The sequence below is a fragment of the Callorhinus ursinus genome, unplaced genomic scaffold (genome assembly GCF_003265705.2).
Source record: "Callorhinus ursinus isolate GAN/ISIS: 27379988/994484 unplaced genomic scaffold, GSC_fseal_2.0 scaffold1, whole genome shotgun sequence".
NCBI classification, from domain to species: Eukaryota; Metazoa; Chordata; class Mammalia; order Carnivora; family Otariidae; genus Callorhinus; species Callorhinus ursinus.
Window position 1 is genome coordinate 21,029,183 of NW_027397063.1, and position 19,805 is coordinate 21,048,987.

At 34.3% G+C, this 19,805-nt stretch overlaps 1 protein-coding gene across 11 annotated transcripts in view; it reads left to right on the forward strand.

Moving 5' to 3' along the window:
- ROBO2 (roundabout guidance receptor 2) overlaps nt 1–19,805 on the forward strand; it is a 1,626,757-nt gene that overhangs the window by 52,138 nt on the left and 1,554,814 nt on the right. The window lies entirely within an intron of this gene.

Genomic DNA, 19,805 nt, shown 5'->3' on the forward strand with positions numbered 1-19,805 from the left:
CAGTAGATACTGAAAAGTAGTCATTGCTCTGTTTTTGTCCCATCTGTGACATCAATAACATTTATTTATTTATTTGGTTCATTTTTTGTTTGAGAGGGAGATAGAGAGAGAGAACCCCAAGCAGACTCCCCGCTGAGCACGGACCTCGACACAGAGCCGGATCCCATGACCCTGAGATCATGACCCCAGCTAAAACCGAGAGTCCGATACTCAACCAACTGAGCCAGTGCCCCTCCCTCCTTCTTAATAATAAAAGTTGATAACATATTAATAATTATAATAGCAACCAGGATTTTTAAAATGCATTTAATGCTTTCTCTGTTCATTAACTGTGCTATTATTTTACTTATATTGTTTTATAAATTTTGACCATAAAATTTGAAATTACATCTATTACCAACATTTTTACAACCAAAGAGACTGAGGCTTGGAGAGAGAAAGTAACTTTCTGATGGACAAAAGAGTGAGTAAATGGAGAGGGTTCTATGAACCCATATGAGTTCTTTCTTTGAGTTCTTTCCTGCCTTCTCTTTACTTTCTTACCACCCATGAAGGTACCTCCATCTGATTCCCTCCCCTGGACCTCTCAGTCATTAAGCATTCCTCAGAAACTGCCCTCCCCATGGTCTTCAGTGGTGTCAGTGCTGTTAAGGGATGACACTTGTCAGTCAATGTTTTACTTGTACTCTTGCAGCTTTGGACTATTTTGACCCCCTAGAATACTCTTTTGTTCATCTACTGAACATCCACAGTTTCCTAGCTTTTGTTTTCCATGAATGACCATGCTTTCTCAGCCACTTTTTTACTGGTCTTCTTCCTATTTCTGCCCTTAAATGGTGACTCTTCATTAGGACTTAATTTATACACTCCATGTAAGAAATCTCTCTTCCCATGGCTCTGTGCTGATCATTTTTTAGAACCAGATCCTCACTCCTACTTCTTCACAGGGACTGTTCCCTGTTTTTTGCCCCATTTTATGAAAAGTAGTTCCTGCTTTATCCTTCAAGTCTCAGTACAGATGCTACTTTCTTGGAAAGGCCTTGGAAGACTCCCAGGTTGAGTTAATTGCTTTGCTATTCATTCTTCATTTGGCTTTTATTTTCTTTTTCACTCAAAATCCCACTTTTAAGAGATATATCCAATAGAGTATATGCTTTACAAGAATAAGGAGAAAGTTTATCTTGCTCTGTAACTATTCTTGAAACATAGGAATACTCTTGACATACAATAAATGCTGAGAAGCTTGTTGAATTCAGTGAAAACCTGCAATGCAAATCATGTTTACTTTTTAGTTGTGTGAGGTGTGGATACCCAGCATTTTCATGACAAGGTTTTGTTTACCTCCATTTTCAATGATGTAGAAGACATGCCAACAGAGTGTCATATTTAGACAAAATGAAGCATTCCAAAGAGGGAATATATGGTTTATTTGAAGCACTTGTGGGGGAAGGAAAGGCAGTTTTCTAAAGGATGTTTCTTCTAAATTCTGTCTTAAAGCTGTTTGTAAGTAGAAAATTGAGTTTGTATTACATTAGAAGATACTATATAGTCTTTATTTAATTCACTGTGCAATCTTTAATCAAATAAGTAAATACATTATTTATTTCCAAGGTTAAAACACACATTCTCCTTGTCTGGAATGCCAATTCTGGAGGAAAACATCTCTAATAATGTATGAAACTGAAGGCCAGTTTTACTTTTCGTCATTCCTAAAGCATTTGAAGACCTAAAGTCTGTCTTCTGTGCTGTTGCATGTTTTCAGCAAATACGCTTTTTAGAAATTAGGTATTCTTATGGATATGAAATTAACCTCAATAAATATTTTTGAACACTTTCTCCATGCTAATGAAAAATCTTTGAAACATTTTAAAAATCTTTAATTAATATTCTGCAAGCAACTTGGACAATAAATTAAAAACTTTTTTTAAAGATTTTATTTATTTGAGAGAGTGAGAATGAGAGAGAGAGAGAGAGAGCACATGAGAGGGGGTAGGGTCAGAGGGAGAAGCAGACTCCCTGCTGAGCAGGGAGCCCAATGCGGGACTCGATCCTGATCCCGGGATCATAACCTGAGCCAGAGGCAGTCACTTAACCAACTGAGCCACCCAGGTGCCCCATAAATTAAAAACTTCTAATGGAGAATATTCAAAATGTCTGCTTGAGATTAAAAATTTTCATTTTTTTTTTGGCCAAAGAATCTCTATTATTTCTAGTGCTTAAGACATGAAAATATAGGTATGATTTTGACCACTAAATAACTAAATATAATATACATTCTTAGATTTGGGGGACTTAGAGAAAAAGAGCTTGTAGGAATTTCTTGGTGAGATCTTGTTGATTGGGTCATGAGCCTAAAGTAAAAAGAGAAAATAAATTATGCTGTACATCAAAATTTAATAATGTGGTTGAATCTTAATCGGAGACGATTGAACGCCATCAGAAATGTCAACATAGTTATTTTTAGTAATATTTGAATGAGAAAAGCTATCCCAAATGTGTAGCAGAGGAAGAGCTTAAAGAGGAACAATAACTGAAAATAAAACTTAGGCTTGAATCCTAGTTGACTTGCTAGTGGCAACCTTAGACAAGCAATTAACCTCTAATTTTCTCCATCTGTAAAGAATGAATAATTGAATTCATCCTACTTTGTCAAACCTTTTTGTGGGGATGCTGCATAACTCTGAAATTTTGTGGTGGCATATAATTATTTAACCAGCTAGATTGATGAAAATTTCTTTTAAAAAAGCTCTTTGTTTTGAAATAAAAATTCCAAATAATTCATAAATCTCCCTTGTCCGACTTTGGAAAATTTCAGGTGATATGGCCAAATCTTGGGGAAATACAACAGATATACATGGATATATTAATTTTTCTCTTATAAGCTTTTAGGGATTACTCAGCTTTATAGATGATACATTCACAGAGAAGGTTACTGCATATAAGAATACAAATCTTTCATCCTCTTCTATTAATTGGAAAAAAAAACTATATAATTGAAAAGTCCCACTTGTTCAGAGTATGCAGTAGGAGATAGCATCTTGAAATAAATTATTTTTCTATTGCTTATGTTTTGAAAGTAAGGTTTATTGCAGGGCAAATGAAGAAAAAATTCTGTCCATAAAAAAGTGATATTTCTGCCCAATTTTAGGTGATCCAACTTCCTTGTTGAAATGGAAAATGGTGCTAAGTCAGCTATATGTTCCTTCTCTCCAGTCCCCTGTGGATTCAATAAATGCTTATTGAATAAATGCTCATCAAAAGGCTATTTTGAGTAAGATACTTTAGAAGCAAAAATTAAGACACACTTAGCCATTTGTAAGGGAGTTATGAAATATGCATTGAAATGATCAATAAAAAACAAAATGTGCTAAGTACCACAGAAGTGGTATACCAGATTATTATGGGAGCCCAAAATTAAGAAAATATTCTGGGGTAAGTATGGAGTCCTAGAAAGGATTTTGGCCAATAACCAGAACTGTTTCAGTGGAGGAAACAAAGCAGTGGTGGTAGAGCAGGAACACTGGACATCATGTTGAGGTAAAGTAAAGAAAAAAAACCAAATGCCAGAAAATGAACACTCTCTTAAGAGGAAAACAAGTTGTATGTGTGCTACCAGTTTGATTTTATTACTCTTTTATAAGCAAATTCTAAAGAAATGAAACCCCATGTGATTATGTTAGGGATCCCTTGGACAAGAACTTGTAAATTAGAGGTACTTTAGGGTCTGTGATAATTTTCCTGAAAGTAAACTTTATAGACTGGTGGTACTCCCTAGGTCAACAGCATCAGTGTTACACTAAGACAAAATTTTTGGACTCCTTCCCACATCTACTGAATGAAACTCAGGAAATGGATCCCAGAATTCTCTTTTGTAACAAGTTCTCCAGGTAACTCCATTGCCTACTTGAGTTGGAGGATCACTGATGCAGACAAATAACTCTTGGAGGCTGTCTGGCACTAACTATGGTAGCCCCATTAAGTATAGCTCCTGCAAGACTAATCTTGTTCATCTTATCTAAAACTCAATGACAGATGAAAAGGATGATAAATCAGAGGCTACAGCTTTGTATATAAAACAGGGTCCATGGGATAATCTATTGTCAACTTTTCTGACTAGAAGATACAACGATATTAAAAAAACAAACAATTTATTGATTTGAGAAAACCCACTATGTGGCAGGAACTATCCCAGATATTTTATGTGTACTATATCATTGAACGCACATAAATTTTCAAGAATCAAGGAAAAATGATCTTAAATCCACATGGTACTATAGTATGTAAGATATAAAAACTGTAAAATCAAAAAGCAAGAGGCAAAATTGTATGTAGAATGAATTGTTAACTTGCTAAAATAAATACATGAATAGAAAAATGATAAAGCTCGTCATCTCACACTGGAGGATTTATGGGAAATTATATAGTAACAGCAGCAGTAGTACTAATATTTGAGAGTAACATATGAGAGTTTAACAGAGTAGTTTCTAGAGCCTGACTACTTGGTATAAATTTACCCACATCTCATTTTGACTGCGTAAACTTGAGTATTTGACCCTTTCAGAACTGCCTTCTTCATCTATAAAATATGATAAGACAGTGTTTACCTTAAATGAAAACTAAATGAGATAAATTATTTATAGGGGTTAAAAGGGTGATTGTTGTTGTAATTAGTCAATAAATGCTATATTCAATAAAACTAGTTTACTTTCATAAAAATATGAAAAATTCTATTAAGGTTTATAATTATGAAAATGTTTCAGTCTAAAAATGTTGTAATATAATGCTAAATTCTCTAGTAAAAAAAGAAGCAAAAACATGCAGTTTAGATAGTTCTCTATGTTCAGTAACAACATAAGGCTGCACCTAAAGAGCTTATAGGTGTACAGTTCAGTAAAACTACAGTGGTTCAGAAGAAGGTGCATTTGCATTCCATTATGACTAGAGAATGCTTTATGGAGGCAAGTTCCATGGCTTTCTTGGATGATATATCTTGGGCCCTATGACAGTTCATAGTAAGACTAAGAGCAAGGATGTTTAAATGCTGAAATATGGTCCATGCAAAACAGGAAAACAGGGACTTGTTCAAACACTAATGTGTAGAATTGTGGCCACTTTTGATGGCAGACATGTCTGTGTTTCCCAGTTCTAGTTGGTGAGTCTACAAAGGTTGATCTTGGCCAGACTATCAATGGATTTGGTGATCTGGGCTAAGGAATGTGGAATTGGAGTGTAAAGGTAGAATGGGGCTTCTAGGCATACTAGTATGGCAATAGTATGTGTAATGAGCAACAGGAAAGAGTAATTGAACTACACAAGGCCTAGGAGTACAGAAATGAAAAGGGGAGTAATGATGATGGGAAGAATAAGAGAGAGGTTAGACTTTGTTTTTTTTTGTTTTTTTTTTTTAAAGCTGATAGAATCTTTTGCCTGAATATGAAAATAAGGGAAAAGTAGTAGTCAAAATGATGTCTGGGAAAAAGGCAGAAATTTTGAAAAAAACAGAGTAAGGCAAGAGAACTAATTTTAGAGAGTGAATATTACGTTTGATTTTAGATTGGTCTGAAACAGCAGCAGGATATGAAATGAAAGTAACTATGCAGTAGGTGGAAATGCTGATGGAAGGTTCTAGATAGAGCTGTATCTGAGTCATCACCTAGAAATAATATTTGAGATCACAGAGGTAGATGAAAAGAGGGACTCTAAAGACAGGAGATTAAACTAGAGTGCCCAGGTTTAGAGAAAGAAGTGGTGAAAGAGACCAAGAAAGAGGTTGGGAGTGGGCTGTTAAGTAGATAAAGTTCGGGTGTGGAAGAGAAGAATCATGGTAATATAGGGATATATCATGAGACAGATGCAGAAGAGAAGGGACTCTTTTTTTTTTTTTTAAAGATTTTATTTTATTTATTTGAGAGAGAGAAAGTGAGAGAGAGCACACAAGAGGGGATAGGGTCAGAAGGAGGAGCAGACTCCCCGCTGAGCAAGGAGCCTGATGCGGGACTCGATCCCGGAACTCTGGGATCATGACCTGAGCCGAAGGCAGTCGCCTAACCAACTGAGCCACCCAGGTGCCCCAAGAGAAGGGACTCTTTTAAAAGGAGAAAGTGAGGGAGAAGAGCAGTGTGTGATGAAGTTCACTCTTCATATGCTTCCGAGAGCTCATTATTTGCTAAAACTGAAAGGCCATCAGGGTTAGCCATTGTGAAGTCATTATTATTGTAAAATTTAAAGGACTTGGTGAATGTAAAATACAGAAGGTGAAAGGAAGAGTGTATAAATCTGTGTAAATGCAAGAGATAGATTCATGCACTTAGAAGAGGATATAGGGGGTGAAAAAATGTATGAAAGTGAAAAGTGCATCGAAGAATGCACTTACAGTTATATTTGCTTTCAGTAATATCTATCCAATAGTAATAGGAAAGAATTTTTTGTTATCATGTAAGATACACACAGATGTGAGTTTGTACACATGGAATATCTGATAAATTAATAACAGCTTTATCTTTATGGTGCCTTAGCATGTTTCTTGAGCACTTCCTCAAAATATAAAGAATAACAATTGAAATGAGCCTGTGGTAATCTTTTTCACAATAGTTGAAAACATTGAGTTATTTTAAGTGTTTTAGTATACACTTTACTTTTGGAAAAAAATTTACAGACTTTTGGTTTAGAATTGCCCAGATTAAAATATATGATAGATATTCAGAGGAATATCACTGTCTTTCTTAGTTTGTTTATGCTGCTATAACAGAGTACTACAAACTGGGTAACTTGTAAAACAACAGACTTTTATTGCTCAGTTATAGAGGCTGGAAGTCCAAGATCATGGAGTTGGCATGGTTGGGTGAGGGCCCTCTTCCGAGTCACAGACTTCTTATTGTATCCTCACATTGCAGAATAGGGTTAGGGAGCTCTCTGGAGCTCCCTATAAGGGCACTAGTCCCGTTCAAGTAGGTTCTATCTGTATGATTTAAGTACCTCCCAAAGGCCACACCTATTAATACTATCACCTTTAGGGAGTAGGATTTCAACATATGAATTTTGGGGAGGACATGTTCAGACCATAGCACTATCCCAGACTGTTTTGTTTTCTAACTGGGTATGCCGAATATATATTGACAAACTAGGTAAATGAGATTTGACATAGATAAAAATTTAAAGAATATTTACACCAATTTACTAGTTCATTGGCCTCTCCCCAGATATTTTTGTAAGGTACTATTTACTAATGTTTATTTCTTCAAGTGATATACCCTTAATATCAACAGCTATAACATTTAATTGATAATGTAGCTTAGAACATTACTTACTCTCGCCGACTAATTCTCAGTAACAAGGGAATGCTAATATGACTAAATAAGGTTAGTGTGTGAAGAGTGACGATTGTGTATGAATCTGTGGTTCACAATTTATTAGCATGAAATAACTAAGCAGCAAAATTCCATCTGACTATTACTGGAAGAGTTAATTACCAATATAAGACAAGAAATAGTATTAATCTGATTTCTATATAACTGGAGAGACTTTTTTTTCTTATTGAGCACAAGCTGGAGACTGTGCTAAAGAACTGTGATAAAGACCTCCTAAAGAGCTAGAGTCCATACAATGCTATGTGCTGCTATGCAAGTCTGAAAATCAGTACAGAATAGGAGCACTGAATGTGTATCACCCAGAAGCACCATTCCCAAGGTAATGGAGATCTTTAGCTCTTGCTTGTGAGTCTTCATTGGAGAAGTGGGGATAAGTCTGAAGATCAGTACAAATGGGAATAGCAGAAACACAAATTGTTAAAGGTAAATAATAAAAAAAAAAACAGCTCTACACTTAAAGGTTACATGATGATATGTATATGCTATGATCTAGCACCCCAACAGAAATGTGTACATGTGTTCAAAATAAAAAATGTACTGGAATGTTTATGTCAGCATAATAGCACCCATTGGAAACTAACCAAATGCCCAGCAAAAGTAGGATAGATGAATTAATCATTGCATATTCATGCAGTGTAATACTAGAGAGCAATAAGAATGAACTACAACCACAGGCAGCATTATGAATGACTGTCACAAACAGAATGCTGAATAGGAGAAGCCAGACACAAAAAGCCACCCTGTGTGATTCCATTTATATAAAGCAGAAAAGTAGCAGGTCATTTGTGATTGGAAGTGGGTAAAAGGGGAGCTTCTAGGGCACTGGTAATATTTTCTTTTTTTGATTTAACTGCTGACTACATGGGTGTGTTTAGTTTGTGGAATTCACTCTGTTGTATTTATATGTTCACTTTTTTGAAAATATATTGCACATTAATAAAAATTTAGAAATCCGTTTTGTTACAAAGAAAGAGAATTTTCAATAATTCATAGTAAAAACACACCTAATGAAGTTTCTATTGTGACAGAGACCATTGTAAAACTTAGACTATGTAATATACAGAGAGGAATTAGGAACAATAAAGACTCAGGAGAAACAAAAAAGACCCAAAATCCACATATGATCAGCATTAAAATAGGTTTCCTAGCTACACATTTGTGGAAAGTGTTCCTCCACACCATAATATGAAGTAACTGAAGACTTATTAGCTGTATGGTGTGTTTTAATTTTAGTTGATTCTATCTAAAGTTATATTTCCTATTAAGCACATTGTTTAGAGTTCTTATCCCATAGTTTAGGTATTTTTAATTATCCTCCTTTCTTTATAGAATGTCATATTAAATAACTCATTCATGTACTATTTAGTGATTCTAATTATCTTTGTGCCGGCTATGCAGGATTAGAATTGCATGGTATGATAAATAGAAACCATTTTAAAAAAACCCGTTAATAAACAACAGATCAGAAGCTTAATGAAGCTAATTTTTGTGTGACATCACTGTTTCACAATAGTGTCTGGAAACATAATATATTCTTTGGTCCTGATAGAGCGCAGGTCAAAGGAGAGGTCCAAGCCTATGCTAAACAGCTAAACAATGAATGTGAAAAAAAATATGTGTATATATTCATAGTTTGTGCTTGTTAGCAGAATCAATGAGCTCAGACTACTCTTAGGAATATTTGATGAAAGGTTAAATTCCTACATAAGGAAGTGTTGACTTGCATATCCATAGTTGGTTTCCAGTTAGATGGAGAATCAAACTTTTTCTAACTCATAATAGGAACTCCTGTCTTTTGAGAATGTTTAAAAATATTTTTCTACCATCAGCTAGTATCTCTAGGTACCATATTTTGTACCACTTAGAGACTTTTTTAGGGTCACTTAAAATTTAAGGAAGTAAATTTATCTAAAGAAATAGAGCTATCCTAGTTACAGTTTAACTAGGATTGATAAATATGCCTGATAAAGACTTTTGAAACAGTGATGTCTTCGTATTGATATATACACTTCAGCATGTACTTTGGATTCTTTTCAAAAATCTAAAAAGTGACAAAGATGGATCACATTATATGTTATTTTCTGTTATTGATCTTTTCCACTATTTCTTATTGTAGTTTTAATAACTGATGAGACATAATTACATACAGCCAGAAAGATTCTGAAATCTGAGTAAATTATTATAGTTATTTTTACATTTTCTCATTAATTTGTCAGTTTAGAGATATTATCTTAATATTAACATTGTGGAAAAATGATTATAATGTAAAGGAATTATAAAAGCTAAACAATACAACATTATGTGACATATTTTCCAATTTTTGAAAAATGTTTTATGTTACAACATAAAAACAGTTTGTAAGGCTATACACAAAATCAGCAATAGTAGTTTTAGCTAAGGCTACTGAAAAAACATGGGCAAAGAGGAAGCAAATGGGTGGTAGTCAGGTAATATTTCAAGGGGAAGAATGTAACCAACTGGGTCAGGTCATTTGTTGAAGATTAATCCAATAATATGAGGACTTAGAAGTGGTACAGAATTTGGCAGTGTAGTTGTCTTTTTTTTTAAAAGATTTATTTCATTTTAGAGAGAGATAGAGAGCAGGGAGGGGCAGAGGGAGAGAGAGAAGCCTGAAGCAGACTCCCCACCAAGCATGGAGCCCAACAAGGGGCTTGATCCCAGGACCCCGAGATCATGACCAGAGCTGAAACTGAGAGTTGGATGCTCAACCAACCGAGTCACCCAGGTGCCCCAGCAGTGTAGTTATCTTTGGTGACATTGATAAAAGAAGTTTCAGTGGAATGAGGAAAAAAATTTTTTAAAGATTTTATTTATTTATTTGACAGAGAGAGACACTGAGAGAGGGAACACAAGCAGGGGGAGTGGGAGAGGCAAAGAAGGCTTCCCACAGAGCAGGGAGCCCGATGTGGGGCTCCATCCCAGGACCCTGGGATCATGACCTGAGCTGAAGGCAGATGCTTAATAACTGAGCCACCCAGGCGCCCCTGGAATGAGGAAAATTAAGGCAGACTAGAGGTATGTGTTCAAGACAATCAGAGCAAAGGAAACAGAACTGTGAATAGAGGTAAATTTTTTTTTTTTTAAATGTAAAGATTGGGTGCCTGGGTGGCACAGTCGGTTAAGCATCAGATTCTTGGTTTCAGCCCAGGTCATGATCTCAGGGGCATGAGAGCCAGCCTTGTGAGGGGCTCTGTGCTGAGTGGGGAGTCTGCTTGAGATTCTCTCCCTCTCCCTCTGCCCCTCCCCTGCATTCGTGTACATGCTCTCTCTCTCTCTAAAAATAAATAAATAAATCTTAAAAAAATAAAATGTTGTAAAGACAAAAAAGATGTAGGACAGTACTGGAGAAGGGTAAAGAGATGAGTGAGAATTTTTTTAAAGTGGAGGAATATATATATATATGTGTTTACATATATATTATCACATATAATCATATATGATAAAGGTTTTGCATATTTAGTCATGTGCTAATTATCTTATCCACCAAAGAAGTAAGACAGGAGAAATGCTGGAACAATTTCCTTGAACGGGCAGGAGGGGACAGGAGCCAAGATCCAAGCTGAGAGAGGTATGGGTGGCATATGGATGATGTTGAAATCCATGAGAATGGTTAAATTCATCCAGTAAGTGACTATAAATGAAGAATAGTTCAGAGGACAGGTTCCTACACATTCTAATCTAATGGGAGCATGTTGAAATTCTCTTTTGATATATAATTTTTAGTTAATAATGGGAGACTGAGGACCTAATATGTATGAAAATGCCTTGTCTATTGGATCTCTAAAATAAAGTGGGTGCTTCCTGTGTTTTTTTTTCTCCTTTCAACTTCTGTGTACAATTTGTCTTATGAGCTTTAACATCCTAAAATTCAAATCATGACAATTAGCAAACATTTTTCACTTCTTTCTAAGCCTTGAAAACTATACATTACTTTTTGTTAAATTCCTAATTGCTTCTAATGTAGAAATTTGGTACAGAATAATGTTGTTATCTTTCATTTTGATATGTGGAATGTGTATGTCATTTAATCGTATCTTCAGCTGTGGAGCTTTATTACTCACCCTGTTTTTCAAGAAATTCTATTTCCTAAAAATATTCATGGGAACCTTATGGAAGAATATAAATATTAAATTCAATTAATAATAAAAATTTAAAAAATCAAGACAAATTTTTAAAGTTTTATAAGCTTGTCCAACACTTGCAATAGATATTTTTATATTAGCTAGATGAAAATTCAACAGCAATTGAAATCTCTTTCCAAATTTCAAAATGACATAGGGCAAAGGTCCTTACCATCATGGACTTAAGATTTTATAATGAAAGTACATATATTTCTCTTATAAATAAAAATATGGGAATCCTAAAATATATAAACTTTAGGAGTTCCCCTTTCTCTTTTGCTTTCAGAATAATGTCATTCCTTGAAAAAAGAAAAAAACTTACTTATATGTCATCCAGATCCCCCAATTGTTGTTTATTCCATTAACCTTCTTTAAAAGCTTCCATGAGAGTTTTTGAATTTGGTTTTCAGTAGAGGCCAAATGTTTATGACTTTAAAATTTTTTTCTGCTTAGTATGGATTGCCATACTTACTCTTGAATTTAAAAAACATCATGGTGCAACAGGCAATGATGGATAAAAAAAGTTTTACCTCAGATCTTCCTCATATTTATTTCTGAGCGTATTCCAAGAATTAATATCCATGACTGTAGAAGAAGTGGTGGTTTATTTTCACTTGAAATATGGTGAGTTTCTCTAGTCAAAGCTATACAAAGCTGAACTGTACCTAACTACTGAAATGGGTTATATATAGCACATTTACAATGATAAACTGTAAGACCGAAAGCATTGCTGTTTACTTAAACTGGATCTGGCTGAACATGTACATTTCTGACTAAAAAGAAAAAGTCCTAGTGCTATATAGATATTTGTATTGGTTCTCCTTGATTTCATACCAATAACTGCTCCTCTTCCACTTCTCTCAACTCTTTTAAGAAAGGTAAGCTATAAATTGTAGGGACAAACATTACTGATGAGACAATTATAAACTTATGTTATAGGATATTCACTGATATGGACATATATTAAATTTATATTTTCATTTTATGTGGAATTTTTGTACCTATGTTTCACTATGTGAAGTATTCAAATCAAATATTAATTACTTTGTACAGTAGAAACAAGATGGTTAATACTTTCAATATAACATTAAACTAGCTCAAATATTAGCCAAATCAATATCAGAAATGAATGACAAGATTATATCTACTATAATGGAGCATCATTTTCAGTAGAATGTAAGATCATTGAAGGCAAGGTCCCATTGTGTTTTTCAGCAACACTTCATGGAGAGTCAGCATCTTAGTGGTAAGGAACTTGGGCAAAGGAATCATACAATCAGACTTGGAAGAAATTATTTAATTCTTCTCTTTCTCAATTTTCTCATTTGAAAAAAGGGAAAATCTACATATTATATCCTATATCTATATCCTAGGGTTGTTGTGAAGATTTAAATTTGATGCACATGAATCTTATAAGACCGTGTCAGTTCCATAGTGTGTATTTAACAAATGTTATTTTTTTTATTATTTACAAACAATAATTCGTCTGACTCTAGGTATTGAGTACCTATTATGTGGAAAGACTTGGGCTACACTTTATATAAATGATTTATTTTCATTATTAAATACTAATATTTATATTAATATTAAACAAATACTGTAACAAACTATCATATAAAAAAGTTTATTTATTTATTTTTTTTAATTTTTTATTGTTATGTTAATCACCATATATTACATCATTAGTTTTTGATGGAAAAAAGTTTATTTTTTAATTCTTAAAATACAAATCTTTCAGTAGTAGAATATAGGTCTCAGGATTTTGCTATCTTTACCTTTGTAATTTTAACCATACTTAGTGTTTTGCATAATAAATTGCTGGTATTATTGTCTTATTTCTAGGATAAATGCAAAAGTTTAATCACACTTTTAACACTTGGCTATAGAGTTGTCTGCTAGTCACCTTTCAACCTTGCAAACAAATTCAATCAGCTTAAGAGCATTTTAATGTACCTATGCAACTCCTCAGAATTTAAGATTAGGAGAGAAAAGTAGGTCATACGACCTTTATAAGTAGCATTCAGTGGTTACTCTGGAAATGATAGAATTAGTTTAATTTAAGCTGCAATTTGATTGAAATGTTTTCCAGCTTAAAATCAGATACTCGACTAGCGCCTACAATGTGAGGAAGGTTATATGCAGTGCATTTCTAATGCAGTAGAAATGCAGTCAAGTCAAATAAAATTATATTGTCCTCAGTAATCAGGAAGAGGTTGCCCTAGATGTTTTAGATTCCAATTTTTAATTTAACAAGAAAGCTTAAGTGTACAGTAGCGTAGAGTATACACGACTCAGCTCTTTTTACTTAGAAGTGCAGTATTTTACTTCACTCTGACCTTGAGTCAAAGCTTTGTAAAGAATCTGATTTTGAGTGGATTGGGGGTGAAATGAAATGAAAAAGAGGGAAGAGAGCTGATTTTATCATGACCAGATGGTAATTTTTACTAGTTGGCAGTGAGTTAAAACACATTTTTTGAAAGGAAAGTATACATTATAGACTGGCACAACTAAATGTGTGAAAGCATCCCAAAAATAGATAAAAATATTCTTTAGCTTTGAAATAAAGTTATAATAAACTTGTCTAAGTGCATGGTTATCTGTAGGTTACAGGTAGCAATGAAGACTAACTATACAGTCAGAGGTCCTAAAGGAATTAGAACTGAGTCAACAATATCTAATTTCTGATGTTATATCTTCAAAAAAACTTGAATTGTGTTCCTTATGTGCTAGTTCTAGGATAAATCTGGTGTATAATTTAATATTAACTGCTTTCTTGCCCCAGTGAAACCTCAGGTAGTCTTACTAATGCAGATTTCTCAACTAAATTTTGGAAATCAACTAAATCCTATCACAGGGTTAGACATCTTGAAGTCTGCTAACTTATTCATTAAATAGCTTATTTTAGCTCTTTAAGTGCACCAGGAGAGTTGCAGTGACATAACCTGAAAGCCATTAAAACTTACTTGCCCAAAGTGTAGAAAACAAAAATATTTAATTACTTAATGCTGATTATTCTATAGTTTCACTTGTCTTATTATTGGCATAACTTTTTGATTAGACACAATGGCTCTGCCTAATTCTTTGTTGATGTGATGGATCTGATGAACTCTTTAAACACAGTAGTAATCTTTAAATCTTTCTAGTAGTGGAATATCTGAATATTTTATTTGGAAATGACTGAAATATCATTTCAACACACCAGTGCAAGTGAAAATTAGAACACTGTCCCCAAACAAGAAGCAGTAAGGGCCCTGAGTCCCATTCTCCTACCTTACCAGAGCAGGGAAGTTAGTTTATAGCCCCACCTACTGTTGAATATAGTGCCTAGTCCTGATCATCCAGTAAGGTTGACAAGAGTCCAAGAAAGTGTGAATTCCATCCTACAGCCTCACTTTAATAAAGAACTAAGGCAGCAGTACTGTTCAACTGATAACTAGAGGCACATCTACCCATGCCCATCCTCAGAGCTCAAAAAATTGCCTTGCTCCAAAATAGACCATAATAGCATGTCCCACCTACCCATGGATATTATAAGCAGATGCACCCAGAAAACCAAACTGAGCTGACTGGTGAAAAACTGTGTAAAGCAAAGCTGTAAAGTCTGGAAGAGGAGCACAATTACTCAAATGCACAGTTACCAATGTAAAGAATCAAGGATCACAAAAAATCAGGTAAATATGACACCTCCAAAGGAAACCAATAAAGCTCCAATAACTGACCCTAAGGAAATGGAGAATCTATGAACTGTCAGACAAAGAATTCAGAATAATCCTTTTGAAAAAGTTGAGTGAACTACAAGAAAACACAGCTAAACAAAATTAGGAAAACGATGCATGAACAAAATGAGATCAAGGAAATGACAATCTTCAAAAAAAAAAAAGAACCCAGAAATCTTAGAGTTGAAAAATATAATAACTGAATTGAAGAATTCAGTAGAGTGTGTCAAAAGTAGACTCGACCATACAGAAGTAAGAATCAGCAAACTGGAAGATAAAACATTTGCCAGAGGAAGATAGAACCCAGTCAGAGGAGCAAAAAGGAAAAGGGTCAAAGAGAGTAAAGGAAGCCTAAGAAATTATAGGACACAATTAAAAGAAACAATATCTACATTATGTGTAATAGATTAACTAGTACGGAGATTGAAGCAGTAACCCAAAATCTCTCAACAAAGAAAATCCCAGGACCAGATGGCTTCAGTGGTGAATTTCATCAAACCCTTTCAAGAATTAACACCAATTCTTTTCAGATCCTTCCAAAAAATTGAAGAGGAGGGATCACTCCCAAACTTATTTTATGAGATCAGTATTATCCTAATACCAAAATGAGACAAGGATACTATTACAAAAGAAAAGCTACAAGCCAACATCCCTGATGAGTATAGATGAGAAATTTCTTAAAATACTAGCAAATCAAATTCATACACCACGATCAAGTGGGATTTATCCTTGGGATGCAGAGATGGTTCAGCATATGCAAATCAATCAATGTGCTATATCACATTAACAGAATGAAAAAAAATCATATGATCATCTCAGTGGACACCAGAAAAAGAATTTGACAAAATTCAACATCCATTCATGATAAAAACTCTTAAAAAATTAGGTCTAGTAGGAACATATCTCAACATAGTAAAGGCCATATATGATAAACCCACAACTAACATCATACTCAATGCTGTAAGATTGAAAGCTTTTCCTCTAGGGCTCAGAAATAAGACGTTCTCACCACTCTTATGCAATAGAGTATTGGAGGTTCTAGCTAGAGCAATCAGGCAAGATAAAGAAATAAAAATTATCACAATTGGAAAGGAAGAGGTAAAACTGTCTTTATTTTCAGGTGACATCATTTTATACATAGAAAACCCTAGAGACTCAACCATAACTGTTAGATTTAATCAATGAAATCAGTAAAGTTGCAGGATACAAAATTAATTTTAAAAAATCAGTAGTATTTCTATACACTAACAATGAATTTTCTGAACAAGAAATAAATTGATCTCATTCAATTGTATTTAAAATAATAAAACACTTAGAAATAAATTAAGGAAGTAAAAACTCTTTACTCTGAGAAGTATAAAGCGTTGATGAAAGAAATTGAAGACACAAATAAATGGAGAGCTATTCCATGTTCATGGATTAGAAGAATTAATATTAATATTGTTAAAATATCAATATTGCCAAAAGTCACCTGTAGATTCATTATAATTCTTATCAAATTTCAATGGCATTTTGTATAGAAGTATGAAAAATACTCCTAAAACTTATATGGAAGTTCAAAGCCCCCAAATAAAATTCTGAGAAAGAAGAACAAAGTAGGAGATATCACATTTCTTAATTTCAAGCTATACTATAAAGCTATAGTCATGAAAACAGTATGGTACTAGGATGAAACTGAAATAGACCAATAAAAGAGAATTGAAAGCCTGGAAATAAACCCAGGCATATAAAGTCAACTAATACTTGTCAAGGGATCTAAGAATACTAGGTGGAGAAACCATTTCTTCAATAAATGGTTCTGGAACAACTGGATATTCATCTGTAAAAGAATGAGGCTGGACCCATACACCACTCATAAAAATGAACTTAAAATGGACTACAGGCTTAAATGTAAGACCTGGAACCATGAAACTTACAGAAGAAAACATAGGAATAAAGCTCCTTGATATGGGTCTTGGCCACAGTTTTTCTGGATATGACAACCTAAAGCATAAGCAACAAAATAAAAAATAAACAACTGAGAATACATTAAACAGCTTCTGCATGGCAAAAGAAACCATCAACAAAGTGAAAAAAAACCTATGGAATGGGAAAAACAGTGCAAACCATATACTTGCTAAGAGTTGACATCCAAAATATGTAAAGGACTCCTACAACTCAATAACAAAATAACAACCCAATTAAAAATAGACAAAGTACCTGAACAGACATTTCTCTAAAGAAAATATATGAAAGGCCAACTGGTACATGAAAAGATGCTGAACATCACTACTCATTGGAAATAGAAATGAAAGCCATAATAAGGTATCACATGCTTGTTACAATGGCTGTCATTACAAAGAGAAGAGATAAGAAAAGCTGGTGTGGATGTGGAGAAAAGGGAACCCTTGTGCATCGTTGGTGGTACAACTACTGTGGAAAATAGTATGGAGGATCCTTAAAAAATGAAAAAACTACTGTATGATGCAGCAATTCCACTTCTGGGACTGTATCCAAAGAAAACAAACACTAACTTGAAAAAAATATCTACACCCCACCTTCATAGCAACATTATTTAAAATAGCCCAAGATGTGGAAACAACCTAAGTGTTCGTTGAGGGATGAATGGATAAAGAAGTTGTGGTATGTGGTATTCAGCCACAAAGTATAAGGAAATCCTACCATTTGCAAGAACATGGATGGGCGGGGCACCTGGGTGGCTCAGTCGTTAAGCATCTGCCTTTGGCCCAGGTCATGATCCTAGGGTCCTGGGATTGAGGCCCGAATCGGGCTCCTTGCTCAGCGGGAAGCCTGCTTCTCCCTCTCCCACTCCCACTCTCCCTGCTTGTGTTCCCTCTCTCACTGTCTCTCTCTCCCTGTCAAATAAATAAATAAAATCTTAAAAAAATAAAATAAAAAAGAACATGGATGGGCTTAGAAGACATTATGTAGGTGAAATAAGTCAGACAAATAAATACTGTATGATTTTACTTATATGTGGAAGCTTAAAAAAAAAACAGAAAAAAACCCAAAAAATTCATAGAAAAGGAGATCAGACTTGTCATTATCAGAGACAGAGGATAGGGGAAAGGGAAATTGGAAGAAGGTGGTCAAAAAGTAAAAACTTCCTGTTATGAATAAGTACTAGGGATGTAATGTACAGCATGAGGACTATAACAGTGCTGTATCATATATAGGAATGTTACTGAGAGTAAATCCTATGAATTCTCATAACAACGAGAAATTTTTTCTTTTACTTTACCTTTATTGTAGCTATATGAGAAAACGGAGGTTATCTGAACTTACTGTGTAGTCATTTTATAATATATTTAAATGAAACCATTATGCTGTATGCCTTAAACTTATATAGTGATGTATGTCAATTATTTCTTTTCTTTTTTTAAGATTTTATTTATCTGACAGAGGGAGCAAGAGAGCACAAGCAGGGGGAGCAGCAGAGAGAGAGGGAGAAACAGGCTCCCCTCCAGGGAGCCCAATGTGGGGCTCGATCCCAGGACCCTGGGATCATGACCTGAGCCAAAGGCAGACGCTCAACCATCTGAGTCACCCAGGCGCCCCAATTATTTCTTTTTAAAAGATTTATTTATTTGAGAGAGAGAGAGAGAGGGAGAGAGAGTGAGAGCAGGAGGAGGCTCAGAGGGAGAAGGAGAGAGAAACAGAAGCAGATGCCTCGCTGAGCATGGAACTGGTCACAGGGCTTGATCCCATGACCCTGAGATCATGACCTGAGCCGAAGTCAAGAGTCGGACACTTCACCCACTGAGCCACCCAGGAGCCCCAGTTATTTAATAAAACTGAAAATAAAAGGAAAAGCTTGTTTCCGCTCCCAAATTATAGAAATATATACCTTACACTTATTTTGAGTGTTTGTGTGAGTTAATTTCTTTCTACCTTTGAATCTTTAGTCAATTTGGAAAATACTTTGGTATAAGGCACAAAATGTGCATATATTTCAATTTTTTAATAATTTCTTAAATTTGTTATGAACTATTCAGTAATCCAAATCTTTTCATACCATTATGAAATGAATTCATCATATATGTTGTTTCCCGCTACCAAAAAATAAAGAAAAACCACTCACATTTTGATAAAGGTCAGTGCAAAAATTTCATGTTGAATAGATACAATGTATTCTTCCAAGATGTATGGATCAAATCAGAACAGAGTACATTGTTGAGTAGCCATGTATGTACTATTTAAAAACTCAGTGCTTGAATGAATCTCTCAAAGTAATTACTGAGTTGATTTTTCTTTGAATCTAATTTTTGTAATAATCAGTATGATAAAGTGAAATGTCTATCATGGTGATTTCTGTTTTTTTTTAAATTAATTGCAAGATACCGAGTTACATTTCTTCTTTATGTGAACTTTTAGAAGCATAATTGGAAAATGATAACAAATACTAGGATTTCAAGATACAGTAATATTTAAGGTTAGATAGAAAGAGCTGAGAGCATATGAATACTTGGTACTATGAGAAGAGCTTAAATATTTAAAAATAAATTTGTAGCCTACACATTTTTTATACTGTAATCATTTATCTAGGGAGAAACACAATTCATCTTATTTAATATAGGTCA